General features: G+C 33.2%; 1 long non-coding RNA gene across 1 annotated transcript; it reads left to right on the top strand.

Annotated features, from left to right (window-relative positions):
* Window positions 1-4,092: 4,092 nt before the first annotated feature.
* On the top strand, window positions 4,093-5,774 carry LOC110427595 (uncharacterized). The gene is made up of 3 exons (XR_002446295.2): window positions 4,093-4,394; window positions 4,473-4,581; window positions 5,679-5,774. It is a non-coding gene; the product is annotated as an uncharacterized LOC110427595 (long non-coding RNA).
* The last annotated feature ends 11,529 nt before the right edge of the window (window positions 5,775-17,303 follow it).

The following is a 17,303-nucleotide window of genomic DNA, read 5'->3' as shown; positions in this document are numbered from 1 at the left end:
AAAAGAAATGACTTGATTCTTGAATGAAAATGAAGCAAAATATATTTTTTTAATTGCAAGAAGAATCGATTATGGAGAAGAAGAAGTTAGTTTTCAAGCAAAGATCAACAGTGAAGAATTGATTTTGAGAAAAGAAGTTGGTTATTGGAAGATAAAAGCTATAGACCTTATTAAGAATCGACACCTCAGAGAAAAAAGAATTGCTTTTAGAGAGAGAATGCAAAAGTAAAAAAGGTAAAAGTAAAAATTGATTTCATAAGGAGAAGAAGTTGGTTTTTGAAGCACTAAAAGTACAACTCAGAAACATGGTGCCCAAGAAAAGCATGGCACAACTAGACAAAAGTGGAGTGGCAAAATTTGAGCTTGAAATCAAATTTGGCCTCAATCCACAATTAATAACTAACACCTTGAGGCAAAAGAATTGATTCTCCTAGATTGTAAAGGTGTCATCTTTATGCTTAGTTATAGAAAAATTGACACCTCAAAATAAAAGAATCGATTCTTTAGAGACAAAAAGCTACAGACTTTATGAATAATCATCAACTCAACTACAAAGAATTGATTATACAAAAATGACAGAATTGTGCAAGTTGGCTTGAATGTACAAGATATTATTCAAAACTTACTCCAATGGGTAGAAAATTTCAAAGGCTATAAATATAAATCTTGAGGACATTAAAGCAGGAAGAAAACAGGATTTTGAAAGATTTTGACTCATCCTTGAAAAGGAAAAAAGCAAGAAAACTAGAAAAACAACTAAAAGCAGAAGTTCCCACCTTTGAGCAAGCAAAGAGCTTAAAGTTCATATCTTATCCTTCCACTGATCTTTCTTGAGCTTAAATCTTCCTTGATCATTCCTATTTTGTGGAAGCTGTAACACCCCGTACCTTCGTATAAGAGCCAATACGTTATCATCGACAAGACAGATGGTTTATGGATGTGAATTGAAGTGCGAAAGAGCAGTGATAGGCGAGAGGAATATTTTAGAATAAAATATTTCGTATGCGAGGAAATGACAATTACATAATAATATTTTATCGAGGATGAATTAGTAAGATAAAAAAGCAATTCGGAAGTGAACTGGGACAAAAAAGACATTTTGGAACCCGAGGAGTTAAGGGGAGGATTTTGAAATAAAATACTATTAAAATATTAACATTTTATTTGTGATTGAAATTAGTCATGAAGAACGTGTATATGACTAATTTAAGTAGGGAAGAAGAAGAATGGATTTCGAAGAAAAATGACATAAAAGGGGCCCACGTGCCTTTATTAAACAAAAGATGAGTAGGTAAGTATATACTTAAATATTGTGCTGACTTTTTGGTATAGTGCGGATTTGATACTTTATTTGCACATGTGTAAAGGAAGAAAGATAAAAGGAAATTGGAATTTAAAAGATATAATTGAAGGACCAAATTGCAAGAATTAAAAGTTTGGTGGGACAAATGGTAAATAAGGAAAAGTTGAGGACTTGTGGACATTAATTAAACAAAGAAAGGTAGATAATGTGAGATAATAAGATGTACATGTAAAATTCACTATTACATGTAAATGATGGCATGCAAAAAAGGAGGAAGTTAGTGGAGAACATGTGAGCCCCCCAATCATGTAAAGTAAAAAAGAATGATAGGCTTAAACTTGTTTGCATTAAAAGGGATTGGTACATTAAGTGGTCAAATGAGGAAAGGGGGATATAAATACATGTGTCTTGAATGGTTTGAAGAATGACTTAATAAAATATAAAATAAAGTTTGTGCATGAAAGGTGATTAGAGGAATAAGGTGGTGATTGAATAAATAATAAAGGGAGGTTAAATGGGAGAGTATAGTAAGGATAGATATTGGACCAATGCACAAGGGAGGAAATTGGTGCATGAAACACCATTGGGTGGCAAGGTGGCCAAATGAAATAAAAGGAGTAAGGATGCATGAATTTTGATTGGCTTATGAGGGTGGCCAAATGGAAACAAAGGAAAAATATGTGCATGATATGTGATTGGTCTAATGTGTGGCTATATAATGTTAAGTTTTAAGATAGAAAGAGAAATGTGAGGGGGGCTTAGGAGAAGCTTAAGGGGCCAATTATTAGAGAAGAAAAGAGAGGAAAAGAAGTTTGACAGGAATTCACCTGAGAGGAAGAAATAAAGAGAAGAAAAAAGTGAAAAAGAGAGGAAAGGCTCGGGTTGCACTAGATCAAGAGGAACCGTGAGGTTTCCTCCTTCATCTAGTATCCTTGTGCTATTCTAGCAACCAAGGAGTCTCTAACACTCAAGAGAGAAGCCGAAGAGTGTGGGTGGAGGTGCAGAGCATGGTTTTGTGATTCAAGCAAGGAAAGGTAAGGATTTTAATTTTTAGCTTGATTAATCCTTGCAAATGGGTAGATAACTAAGGGAGATGTCTTGTGGCAGCAAAGATCGGCTCGATTGGAGGAAGTTTGGTGACATGCAAGCCATTCAAAATCGTGGGTGCATGGTGGATGTCAAGTGAAAGGAAAACAGTAAGCTTTGCACTTTGTTTTGAGATCTATGGTTAGTTGAATATTGTGAGAAAATGATTGTGTAAAATGTGGGCAGCTTGGCGGGTGGAACCTTGGAAGGACATTGAGGTTGCATGCAAGGTCTAAATCATCACAAAGGTAAGGCATGCAATGTGAAATGGTGGTAAGATGTTTTGAGTATGATTAGGAAACAATTATGCTAGTTGAGAGTTAAAAATGAAATGAATGAAAATGGTGGATATGTGTTGTTGTGAAAAGTTTAAAAATCTTGAGAATGTTGATATATGATGAATGGAACTTGATGTCATGCCTAGTGATGGTATGTTGAAAGTGAATGTAGTTGTCGAAAGAAATCTAACATGCATGAGCTATTTAGAAATGTTTAGTTTGCTTGGTAGATTGTTCGGAAGAATAGGAAAAATAATGTGAATGGTGGATTGAAAAATAAAACATTGAAAGTAAATAGATAATGATGCATGTGAACTTCTAACTAATGGAGTAAATTAGGAATGATTGTTGTTGCCATATATATATATATATATATATATATATATGGTTAATGTTATGAAATAATGAGATGGATTTGGGATGAAACTTGTTTAAGATGGTTGAAATGGGCACTTAATGATATAATCAAGTTGCTGGTACACGTTACGTAAACAATTACACAAGTAAGAGATATGAATTCCATTAGTAAAATTATGTCTAATGTATATGAATGTGTAAGGATTAAGTGGGAAAGAAAGGTGTTCTAGTCTAATGTAGGCTATAAAAAATGATAATGAATGTATGACTAAGAAAGGAAAATGAGAATGATCAATCCTAAGTACATTAAGATTGGTTCTTGCTAGGAAGTGTGCAAACAGAAAAGGATTGCCATAGCGAATAACCAAAGGAGGAAGCTGTAACACCCCGTACCCTCGTTTAAAAGTTAATAAGACTCTATTAATGAGACGAAGGGTTATTTGACATAAATCTAAGCATTAGAGAACACTAACAAGTAAAAAGAATATTTTTGAATAAAATAATATTTTATGAATAAAATAATATTAAAATATTAAAATTTTATTTATCAGAGGAATTAGTTACAATAGAGAGTTATATGACTAATTCAAGTGGAGGAGGGAAAGAAAAGGGAAAATTTGGAAGAAAACAATGAGGTTAGAGGGAACCCGTGTGCGTTGATGAAATAGAGCACCATCGGGTAAGTATATATTTAAATATTATGGTGACACGCGAATGAGGTGCGTACTTCATATTTTATTTATATACATCTCAAGGAAGGAAGTAGAAGAAAAATTGAAATTTTAAAAATGTTGGAAGGACTCAATAAAAAGAATAAGAACTTAGGAAGGCTAAATGGTGATTTTACTATTTAGCTTGGTCAAAGCTACAAAGGAAGCTTGACTTTCTTTCTCTCATTCTTCTTCCACATGGCCAATCATCCATGTGATGGTTGTTGGATAAATTGGTACAGTAAAGAAAGGATTGGAAAAGAATTAAAGGGAAAAAGACAAAGAAACCTACATATGTTGACTAACCAACTCACCTTGAAACTTCTTGAATTTTCTTCATGCTTCCACCCTTTGGCCGGCCAAAAAGGGAGAGACCTTTTCTATTTTTTTTCTTCTTATCATGTTCAACACTAGAACTTTCTCTTTCCTTTGTCATTAAGTATTTTCTTCTTTCTTTCTTTCACCCACCGTCACTTGCACCTTGTGAAGAAATTCTTCCTCCCAAACCGTGGCTTCACCATAATCAGCCAAACCTCAAGCTCTTCTCTCCATTTCTTCCCTGTTTCTTCCCTTTATCCTTCCTCTACATGAAGTTCTTTCCTTTTCCTTCCCCATAGCTGAAATTATGGTGGATTGGTGAGTTGATTCAAGAGTTCTAAGGTAAGAAAGTAGGAATTTGTTAGTTGGTTGAAGGTGTGTTTGTAAATTGATTTTTAAGGTGTGGTTTAATTGTGGCAGCTAAGGAAATTTGAGTGTGAGAACCAGTGTCTTGGAGTGGGGAAAATCCAGCAAAAATCAGGAACTATATACTTGAATTGGTAGCAAATTAGCATCCCAAAATTTTAAGGTGAGTAGGGGGTGTCTATTTCAAAATATCCTATAAATTGGTATGTAGGTATATATGTATTTGTGAATGTGAAATGATTTATTTTCAATGCAAATTGTGGAACGCATAAGCTGGTAGTGATCTTTGAAAATTGTGAATGCCAAATGTTTAAAATGGACTTGACTATGCATTATAATATATATATATACGATTTATATACATAAAAGATTTAAAAATCGGGAAGCAAGCTTTTCAATTTTTGACGTCAAAAATGTGCCTTGTGAATTTTGTGAAGTGCACTAATGAATAATTTCTTATTCACCATGTGGACTAGGCATTAACCCTATGCAAAAAGATTTACATAGCAAGGGGATACAAAAGAGGTTTTTGAATGTGACCATAATCGGTGTTTTGCAAATGGTTTGAAACGATCCTTTGAAAACTTGATTTGATTTTTCAAATGGTTTTACTGAACCGGGAGATTTGAGAGTAGGCCGGTTGTCACTCCGGTTAATTGTGACCCTTGTGCACAAGTGAGCTCTAGCTAGAGAACCTTTGGGTAGCCGATGGGCTGTTAGACATGGCTGGGGTCAAGGTTTGTGATTTTACGTGGCTAGGCCACAAAAGATTATATGCGGTTGCGACCGCTTGATTCTTCTTCGATGTCGGCCAACATCGTTGAGATAACCATGGCATGTGGGGATCCGGTGGAGCGGAGCTCTCGGATGATATGACGTGGAAACAGTCCACGTGTTGCTATTTTGTACCTACTCGAGAGTTAAATCTCTTTTGGTTTTTACGTAAGTAGATTTTACACGATGAAAAATAATAGTTTGCTACTGCTCCTTCTTACTTATGTGACAGCATTGATTTATTGCTATGCATGATGATAGTTGATTACTTTAAATCCGTTTTTGAATGGTTAATTAGCATGAACGTATTTAATTGCATATAAGGCACAACTTCCCATTTTTGAATAAATTGCTGGTATATGTATATTCTTATGTTTTTTAAACCTTCAATTCTCTGCATTTAGCTTGTTTCCAGTCTACACCGTACTCACGGGGTCGATGATCACTGAGTCTGTGAGACTCACCCCACTTTACTTTCTTTAGCAGATAAGTAATCAGTTTTAAGATTTTGTTCATCATCTTGAAGTTGGCTACAATATAGGTAATGGCATCTCTAGACTTCCACTCAAAGTTGCTTCGTGGCTAGAGGTCGTTGTGTATCATATAGTCTAGTTTGTAAGAATCAATAGTCACTGAAAATGTGATGACTAAAGTTTAGGTCATGTAATATTGTTTATATATTATAATGAGTTGTATAAAGTGATCAAATCTAGATGTTTGTAACAAATGGTTATGTTTTAATTAATGTGATTATTGGTTTGAATGATTTATAGTGTAATGTTTGATGTTGTTTAGAGATTTAATTAAGGCTTGTTTGGATTTGGCGAGTCCACTCGCAAGTCTCAAGCGCCGGTAGCGATCGAGGGAAGAGGTCGTTATAAAAGCGTAACTGAATATGTGACGAAGTGATATCCCACCATTGTGAGGTGAGTAAGGGGTGCCTATTTAAAATCTTTGTGCTATATATATTGATTGCTTAGTAAGTATTGAGGCATTCTTAAGTGTAACTGTGGATAGCATGAGCTGTTAGCGTTGTTAGGTGATTTTAAAATGGATTTACAACAATTATACATTGCATTGTAGAAAGCATGAGTTGGTAGAAGCTATAAGAAGTTTGTGGATGCAAATTAGTTTGAAAAGAGTTTTGGATATAACTATAGATGAACCATATATGTAAAGATTTTAGAAATCAGGAAACAAGCCTTTCACGATGTTCACATAAAAATCTATGCTTTGTATTTGTGTGACATGCATATCTAAAAGCATTTGTTAATGGTTTAAAATGAAAAGTTTTGAGCTTTGTTTATTCTGATATTTGTACAAGTGATTACACCATGCAATTTAACTTGAAAAGTAATTTCAAAGGGTTATTGAACCTTGATTTTAAATGATTAAAAGGAAAAGCCTTGGAAAAATCCGATTTGGTTTTAAAAATGGTTTTGATAAACCGAGAGTGTCAAAAGTAGGCTGGCTGTCACTTCGATTAAGTGTGACCCTTGTGCATAAGTGGAGTTCTATCTAGAGAACCTTTGGATCACTGACGGGCTGTTAAACGTGGCTGGGGCCATAGTCTGTGATATACATGGCAAGGCCACGGTTGTTAATGTGGCTAGCGCACAAGTGATATTCGCAATTGCGACCACTTTATTCTCCGATGTCGGTCAACATTGTTGAGATTGCCATGGCTGTCGGGATCCAGTGAAGTAGAGCTCCCAGATGTTATTACGTGGAAATGGGTCCACGAGTAATTATCGTACTTACCTACTTAAGAGCCTTGTGAGTATCGATGCATACTCTTTTGCATGGTGGAGAGTTGAGGTTTCTTTGCAGCTCCCTTGGTTTAAATAAAAGCTTTCAGTGCTTACTTGATGAACATGAGATGTTTTACGTGGCCGTATACTATGACTTCTTTACATGCCACATATTTTGGGAACGTGCTTACTTTATATCGTTATACATATTTGTATGGCAAGCAATGTTTTTGATGTTTGAATTCGGTTTTGAAACATTGTTTCGGCATCGTTTTACTAAGCAAAATATTGTATTATGATATACGTCATTATTTTTACGAGGCACAAATATCCTACTTATGATTTGGTTTCTTAAGATTATGTTTTACTATTTCGATTTTAGTATTCAACTTATCTGCCTTATGCTTGTTTCCCATCTACGCCCTGCTCATGGAGCCGATGATCAATGAGTCTGTGTCACACCCTTATTTCCCTTTTGCAGATAGTGATCAGCCTAGCGTGCATAACATCGGCATTTGCAATCTGCCGCGGATAGGTAAAGGCCTCTCATAGTACTTTATTTTGAGTCGCTCCGCTGGTGGAGGTCGAGTTGTCATGGTGTAACTTGTTATGAAATTAGACAATAGTGTCAATACAAATGTATATTTGGAGATTATAGGTTTTGATGTGCTAATCTTTTTTGAATATATGGAATAAAGGTTTAGACAATTTGCAAAGATTATTGTTCAATTCTTACTATAAGAGTTTTATGGTTTAAAGTAATTTCATAGATTAATGGTATGATCATGAAATAATAGTTATCGTTTTAAGTAAGACTTGTTCTGGACTTGGCGGGTTCTCCCGTGAGACTCGGACCTAGTAGCAATTGAGGAGCGGTCATTACAGAAGCTCTCACCTTTTTGAATCTAAACTTCATTATCTAACTTTCTAGAAGTTTTTAGTTTGTGGTTCACTTAAATCTACTGTTGTATTAGTTATATCTCCAAGCAAAAAGGTAAAGGGGTTTTGCCTAATCCTTTAAATGGCTTATTCTTGTGTAAAGGTTGTGCTTTAACTTGAAAAGGTAGTGTCTTGGTAGAGGTTACGCTCGATCCTACAAAGGGCAAGTTGTAGATGTTATGTTTGACCATGTGGAAAAGGTAAGTTGATAGTGGATTCAAACTCTTTGTACTATCAAGGGAGAGAACATAGGCATTGGAAGGGCGAACCTTTATAAAAATCTTGCTAAGTCCTTTTTTACTTTGCTCCCCCTTACTTATCAAGTTTATACTTTGTTTTATTGTTTTATTCTTTCACAGTTGAACTAAGTTTTGTAAAAAAGGAAATTTTTACTTAACAACCAGTTCACCCCCACACTTGTTAGTTTTATTTTAAGCTTATCTTTTCTAACAATTGGTATTAGAGCATGTTCATAAGTTTTTTGCAAAATTAAGCACTTTTGAGAGATCTTGAACAAAAAGCTTATAGTAACAACCATGGCATCATTGAGCTTCGTTGGTTAAGGACAATCTATGATGTAGCCTCTTTTGTTTAAATGGGGGAACTACTTGTTCTGGAGAATGAGGTTTGAAAATTTTATGCAATCTAGTGATTTAGATCTTTAGGATATCATTGTTGATGGACCTCATATTGCTACCAAAATTGTTTAGTGTAAAACATGTTAAAACTAGAGCTAAATGGTATGATAAAGACAAAAAGTTGATATGGCTAAATCAAAAAGCTGTAACAACTATTTTATGGGCTCTTAATGAAGATGAATTTAACAGGATAGCTATGTGCTCTACAATAAAAGAAATTTGGGATACTTTAAAAAATTGTTTTAAATGCACTAGTCAAGTTTAAGGAATCAAAGACCAGTATACTGATACTTGACTATGAGTTATTCTAGATCAAGGATGTAGAGACCATCAAGGAGATGTATGAGATATTCACTAAAATCATTAAAGGTATAAAAAGTTTAGGAAGAGAATTTACAAAGGCATACCTTGTGAAGAAAATCCTTTATTGTATACCTAGGTCATGGAGACCTAATGTAGTGTATAAAGGATGTGCTTGATCCTTGAAAGGCATAGAGGTTATACCTTAGCCTTCAAAAGGTTATGTGCAAAGGTTGTACTTGAACCTTGAAAAATAGCTAGTTTCTTCACCAAACTTTCTCCAATGGCTCCAAAGCTTCTCTAACTATAAAAGGGACTTCTCCAAAACATTTACAAGGTTAGAAGAGTGGAGAAAAACATCATTTGATCAATAATCAAATTTTATGAAAAGAATGAGGAAAAAGAAAGAGAAACCACGCTAAAGCAAGCAAAACACATTCTTCCACTTAGCTTTTATGGTATCTTTGATCTTCAAATTCTTTATGCTACCACTCCTATTCTTTGTATACATCTTTATATTCATCATACTCTATCTTGCTTGTACTTACTTAGCAAAACCCACCTTTTAAAAGTATATTTGGTTCAATCTCGTAAAAGAGAAAAAGGTTATAATTTAGCCTCCATAAGCTAGTATTTAAAGGTTGTGCTTGATCCTTGAAAGGGATAGAGGTTATACCTTAGAATTCAAAAGGTAGTATATAAAGGTTGTGCTTGATCCTTGAAAGGCATAGAGGTTATACTGTAGCCTTCAAAAGGTAGTGAGTAAAATTTGTGCCTGAACTTTGAAAAGTAGCTAGTTTTTTCACCAAATCTTTTCCAATTGCTCTAAAGCTTCTATAACTATATTAAGGACTTCTCCAAAACATTTACAAGGTTATATGAGTGGAGAAAACATCATTTGATCAAGAATCAAATTTTATGGAAAGAAAAGGAAAAATAAAGAGAAACCAAGCCAGAGCAAGCAAAACACACGCTTCTACTTAGATTTTATGTTATCTTTAAGCTTTAAATTCTTTATGCTACCACTCCATTCTTTGTGTACATCTTTGTATTCATCATACTCTATCTTTCTTGTACTTGCTCAGTAAAACCCACCTTCTAAAAGTATATTTGGTTCAATCTTGTAAGAGAGAAAAAGGTTATACCTTAACGTCTATAGGATAGTATTTAGAGGTTATGCTTGATCCTTGAAAGGCATAGAGGTTATACCTTAGCCTTCAAAAGGTTGTGCTTGAACCTTGAAAACGTAGTGGTTATTCTTGAACCTTTAAAAGGCATTGTATTGAATTCATTCAATAGTGTATTAAACTCATTAGCTTGCTAAAGGGGAGGACCTAGGTACCAATGAAGGGTCGAACTTGTATAAATTCGTTTTACATTTTTTCTTTTCTCTTCACTATTTATACTTGTGCATTTTACTTTACTGTGAAGAGTTTTAAAAATTTGTTCTTAATTTGGTTATTCTTTAATATACTCTTCACTATTTATACTTATGCATTGTACTTTGTTGTTTGATTTTATCACACATGTGCATGTATCATAAACAAATAATATAGTGAAAAGAAAAGTGTTGATTTACTAAGTACTAAAATTAAAACTCTTTAATCTTATTCGAATAATCGAATTTAAACTACTAAAAATTAAATAAACTAGAATCAGAACAAAAACTAAAAGCAAGAATCATAATTAAACAATTATATTATCTATTCAATACATATACTGGCGTGAGTAGAAAATTAGATAACAACCTCTAATGAATTTCTCAACTTCAAACCCAATTCATAAAATAAACAACCTTAAGTATCCTTACTTTCACAACCTCCTTAGAAAGCAAAACCCCTAAAATCCTTAGCTCGAAATGATTTAATGGGCTGAAATTTGTAAAAGCCGAAAGTTACATTATATTCATGAGATTTAAACTTAAAAATGCCAAAACTTACCTTAGAATTGAGTTTGGAATGATGAATCTTTGTCCAATGGCGTTTGAAGCGGTTGCGAGAGGGTTTGGATGGTGTTAGAGACGAGTTAGAGGCTAGAAAACTGAAAAGTGAAATCTAGGGCTCGAGTTGGATTTTATATTTTTTCCATGCTAAAGCCTTGGGATCGACACCAAGACCCTTACGTGTTGATCTTGGGCTTTTAAATTTTCTGCCAAACTTGCTAGGATCTACCTTTTGTCCTTAGGATGTTGATCCTACCATTTCTAGTAGCTAATTTTTGTTTCCTTTGTTGTTTGGATCGAGCATTTTAGCCATTAGAGTTGATCCTTGAGTCTTCAGAAGCTATTCCAAGCATTCTAACTTGTAAGGATTGGCCATTTATCCATTAGGGGTGGATCTTAAAGTCTATAAAAAGTTTTCTAAGTGTTTTTCTTATAGGGATCGACCCTTCTTTCCATACAAGTTAATCCTAGCCACTTGCAAAACCTATTGCAAGTACCTTGTTGTCTAGGGATTGAGCCTTCCTTCTTAAGACTTGATTCTTTTTACTTCCAGTAGCTATTTTGATCCTTAAAACACATAAAGATCAACCCTTGCTTCATGAGGATCGACCTTTCATGCTTTAACTCGCAATAACACATTCTTTTAGTTTCCTTTTTCATCTAATCTTTCAGCCATCATTCCTCCACAATTAAAACTCTATATGAAAGATAAATTTAAAATTCCATGGTTTGAGAACTAATTCAAAAATTTATGAAGAAATAACTCAATTTGTACATCTTTATTGGAAATTTTCCAACCTACGCTTAGATGAAATGTTAGGATTTCACATATAAAATGTGGAAAAGTTCTATCATTTCATTATGGAATATTGCCTCATAACATGTGGAAAGCTCACATACTCATATCAGGTCATTTCAAATCATAATTCAGAATTATCTAATTTAAACATGTACTTGCATTTTGGCACTCATATGGGCCTTCAAGCAATAAAACATAAGTCAGTAAAATATGCACAGTGCCATGAAAGGCTACAAATCCATAACATAAATATAAATAAAGACTGACTCATCAATGAAACATGACTCAACCTCTGGGTTGCAAATGGTTGCTAAATCACCGACTAGAAAAGGAATGGATTACATCATTGTGACATCAACTGCTAGAAGCAATCACTAATCTACAACAAAAATATGAGAAACGAACGTGTGAGTCATAAAAAATTTCATGAATGAATACAATGAAGGATCAAGTTAAGGGGATTAAGCTTTGCACAAATATAATCTTTCAATAGCATGCATGTATAACTTTAGTACTCAATAACTTGATACTTATAATTGGAAATAGTTTAAATTTTACAACGTACTTACAACCACCTGAATTGAATGCTAAATCTTTAAATCATTGAACACTACATTTAATCAGACCTTGTAATGCTTTCCAAAGCCATTTGAAGTCACCTAAACCTTTAGAAATGAGTTTGAGCATAAAACCTCTAAGTACACATCAAAAAGGGCTTAAAAGTCTCATTTTGCAACTGAGGTCTTGATACCTTCAAGGGAGGTATTGATACTTCTGTCTAAGGTCTCAATACCTCTTCTAAAGGTATCGAGACTTCCTCTATAAAATATATTTTTTAAGCATTCTATTTCACAGGTATCGAGACTTTTTTTTAAGGTCTCAATACTTCATTCATATATATCTAGAATTTGGGTTATTTTTACCATATATCAACTTCATTTGACCTCTTAAACTTGAGATCTCATATGAACAAACTTGCAAACTTACTTGGCTAAGAAACTTCATTTCTATGCTATTCTATCATAACATACAATAAATCAATAAACACCTCATACATCAATCAACATACATTCAATGGCCTAATAAGTTAATGATGGTTAAGCCCCCATCATCCTTGGATAGCTTTTGGTGGCAGTTACGCCCCCATCACCCACGGACATCTTAAGCAATGTTAAAACCCTATTGCTCTTAGACTTACATGGTGCATATTGGGAATGGGATCACCACCCCACTAGTATAATGGAATCAATGCCTCACTTTTGCTCATAGTGGTAATAGTAAAACCCCATATTACCCCTGGGTTAACTTAGCAATATTTTCTCTGTCTAGCAAAAATAGTTTCGTTACTCTTTCAATTCATCATGATCATGCATTTTTCTCAATGTATAGCATTTAATCATGATTTCATACTCATTTCATGTAGTACATGGAATCATTATCACATAAATTTCAACTTACTATTCATTATATACTCATTCTTATCTCATATAGCATGTGGTATCAACATCAAATATCTTACAACATAGTCTATATCATTGTGCTCATTCTCATCTCATTTAGTATACGGAAACAAGCATCACATACATGGTAACATAGTGTGCATCGTATGTTCATTCTCGCATCGTATAGCATGTGGAAATAGCCTCACATGCATTACATCATAACATACATGCATCATACACATGATCTCATGATGTGGTGGTTTGGTCTAAATCACATGAAAGGACTTGTCCCCTTTTGTTGAAAGCTAATACATAGTAGAATATTTACATATTTATACATATATATATTTATATATATTAGATTGAAAACTTCTTACAAATGTGGTATCAATCACAAACACCTTTCATTTACAAGATAATGATAAAATCATACCATCCAAATAATTCATCAAATCATACTTTTAGCTTTATATACTTAAATAGTTCGAAAATAGTGTATCAACTCACTTTTTTAGAGCATCTCGAATCTTTTCTTGTAAAGTACTCGGCTTCTGCAAAAATACTAATTTTTTCTACCATGCCTAGCAACAATTAAACGAATATTAATTTCCTTCCTAGCATTGTAAAATTGCATTCTAAGCATAATCTTGAACATAAATCTCTAGCCAACTAGTCTAAATCTCCATTAAACTTGTTGTTCATATTTAAACAAAAACTCTAACCTTCCAAACTAATCTTAGTTAGCAATAACTTTACCTTGATAAGTTCTTAAAGTTGGAAAATGCTTTAAACCTAACATTTAAGATAAAAATCACATTTTTAGGACTTAATAGAACCTTAAAAGGAAAACAACCCATAAACTTGTGATGCTGGAAAATAATTTCCTTAGCTCCACAATGTTGAAAAACCAAATTAAAAGCTAGAAATCACTTGCTCTTGATGAAAATGCTTTTGAAGCTTGAAAGAGAGTTGGGATGGTGGCAAATAAGACCTTTGGCAACTGAGGAATGTTGGAAAACCTTAAACCTCGAAATTTGTGATATAGTTATAATATAGGGAGTTAAAAGACAAGTTTAACTATTTATTTGTTTAAGTATGATGTTTAGGTATCGATATCTTGGACCTAGGCCTTGATACTTTCGAAAATTGTATTGTTTTTCTTCGGGATTCTTGACTCAAGTCTTAATACTTCTTGTATAGGTCTCGAGACTTTCTTTCTAAATAGCAAGGTCTTGATGCCTCATGTGACGTCTTGAGACTTCCTTCTTCCTATGAAGGATGTCTCAATACCTTTTGGCTAGGTCTCAATACCTTGGCTCCAAGATGCTATTTTTAAGTGAAAATTATGTCTTTTAGCCCTCATTTAAAATCCAATTTCCCCAAAATTTATATGAAAACATTTGGAGGATATTCTCAAGCTAAAAGTGCTCAAAATGATTTAAAAACTCTAAAACCTTCACTCATCAAGTTAGGTTACACTTAGTTTCTCTAGTTTGAGGATAGGAATTCAAAGAACTATTATAATTAATTTATGTTGTCCATGTCTCAATACTTTTTCTTACTCAATGAACTATTCCCTTATCATTTTTTTGTCCTTCTTTAATTACTTTTTCTCTCAATCAATAGAAAAATTCTTGAAATTCATCAAAGTACTATTCACCCCCTACCTTTGCATAGCTTGGAATCAACAAGTTAAAATCCATATACAAACTTTATTTTGTCAAACAAAAAAAGTTTTTTTGTTGGTATCATAAAGTCTGTGACATTTTTAATTAGCCCATGAAAATTTGAGCATGCAAAAAATGTCTAGGCAGGTTATTATTTTTTATTAATTATCAACACCATAAAGTTGTTAATATGAGATAACGAGAAAAGATAGAATTTTGAGAAGAGGAAATCCCAATTTTTTCTATTTTCTATTATAACTTCTCTATCAAAAAATTTAATATAATTGTGATTTTTTTAAAATAAATTAAAACTCTGTTAAACAATAATTTGCTGCTAAGTTAAAAGGCTAACTTAGTAAAATCTTGTAAACGAGAATTTCCTTTGCTTTATTTTACAAGTCCTTTGCTCTAATCAGGCAAGAGTAGACGCAGAGCTTTGTTGGCTTTGTTTTTGAACACGAAATTCTATATATTTGTTTATTTATTTATTTTTGTCTTTTCTCATCTCTCACCAGCTAGCATCTTTCACTCTTAATTTTAATTTCATAAACGTAAACCTCATATTAAATGTCATTCATAGGTAAAAGTCCAATTAATGTCATTAAAGGCTCATGCGTGTCTAATTATAAAACTAAAGAAAGAATAGCAATAAGAAATATTGACAATGAAGCAAAAATAAATAAAAACCACAAAGAAAGTAAGATAATCAGGTTGTAAATTGAGTATATTAATTATTCTAAGATGGTTGTACTGCAACACACTTGAGTGATCTATCTTTTACAAGTTGCCTTATATGGGTGGCTAAACCTGCTAGAAAATAGCAAGGCATAATTTAAAGGTTATGAGAGAAGGCTCTTAAAGCATAACAAAAGTTGTTCATATACAGCTACATTAGCAAGCAATAGCAAATAATATAATAATAAATGTTAATAAATCAATCCTAATTACTTTTATTGTGTTCAATCAGGCACTTACACTTTTATTTTGAATCAAATAAGTTTTTGTACTTTTATTTTAAGTCAAATGAGCTTTCATTAGTAATTGTTGATTTAATTAAAATATCATTTATCATTTTATGTCGTGTAACACGAACGTTGCATGTTAACATATCATAATTAATAATAATGTGGCATGCTGACATATCATAATTAATGATAACATAATTTACTAATTTGACATACGCATCTAATCATTTGACTCATTGATTGGTGCATGATCCCCTTACTTAAAGAGTAAGATTCGAACCCCCCTTCCCCTAATTATAAAAGAAAATACTAATTTGACATACACCCGAGTATTTGGTTCATTAGTTGGTACATAATTTCTCTCCCTTAAAGAGTAAAGTTCGAATCCTCTTTTCCCCAAATATCTAAAAAAAATACTAATTTGACATGATAACATGACCATGCGATATTTTTCACTCTCCACATCAACTCCATGCCATTGACACATGGATATAAAATGACAATTGTCATTTTAATCAATAACAATTCATTAATCATTAGTCACAAGGGCTTGTTTGATCTAAAATAAAAATAAAATAATAACATATTTAAATTTTCTTAAATAGTTCAAGTACTTATTTAAATAATATACCTAAAATAAAAGTATAAACATTACCTTGTTTAATTCCACACCTTTGTAAAGTTGTTCACCGGTCATTTCCATGGAGAGAGTAAGAGACTAATCTTCAATATCTTTTGTACTCACACTAACAGACACTCTCTGTTTCTTAGTTTGAACAATAAAAAAATGAATTTGTTTATGATTAAAGCTTCCTTTTTCTCTTTTGTTCTCGTAATTCTATTTTATTCTTTTGTTTTTCAAGATAAAAATTTTATTTTTTCTTTTTCTTCTTTTTCTGTGTATTTTGTCATTTCTGTGAAAAAAATTAAAAACCAAAGGTAATTACCTTCACCAAAGGGAAGAAAATAGCTCAAAATCAATAAAAAGGTGATAGCACAAAAGAAACCAACCCGGAAGAAAGATGGGGTCAGGTAGTTCCCTCTCCTTTAGTCTTCCCAACTTGCAATCGTTGCTTCGACGAAGTGATTGACCAAAGTGTTGGACCTTGCCACCGATCTTATCAGTTGTTTCATTTGGACAAGTTGGTGAAGAAGCCTTGCCAGCTCTACATTAGTATGCTGCATTTCTTCTCTCATTGCAGCCAACTCTGCTTTCGATCTCCTCGCTCCCTTCTATTTTGGCATGATAATGAATCTTAGTTACTTTGGTAGGGAAAGAAAGCGAGTTTTTGCCAGAAAAGAATGAAACAATGGGAGACGCGTTATGAAGATAAGGCTATACCTTCCAAGAATATACCCTCACCCTTTTCTGCAATGACTTGAGACTTTTCTTAATGGGAACATTCGACTTACTTGCCATTTGTCTTGGGGCCATGGACTTCTCGCAATCTCTCTATCTGTCAGTCAACCTGTCCTTTTTGTATTTCATAATCAGTACAAAAAAAGAAAAGATATTGTATTTAAAGCATCAGAATATGTTGATGAAACCAATTCTATTTTTTTTTTATTGATAAACAACAAGAAGCTAAAAACTGAAAGGAAACAAAAGGGGAAATTACGTAACCACAGCAAACAAACACAATTATGTAACTGTGAAAAGAATTGATC

The sequence above is a fragment of the Theobroma umbraticum genome, unplaced genomic scaffold, assembly GCF_002168275.2.
Source record: "Theobroma umbraticum cultivar Fairchild unplaced genomic scaffold, ASM216827v3 scaffold_106.0, whole genome shotgun sequence".
NCBI lineage: Eukaryota > Viridiplantae > Streptophyta > Magnoliopsida > Malvales > Malvaceae > Theobroma > Theobroma umbraticum.
This window is presented reverse-complemented; position numbering and strand designations above follow the sequence as displayed.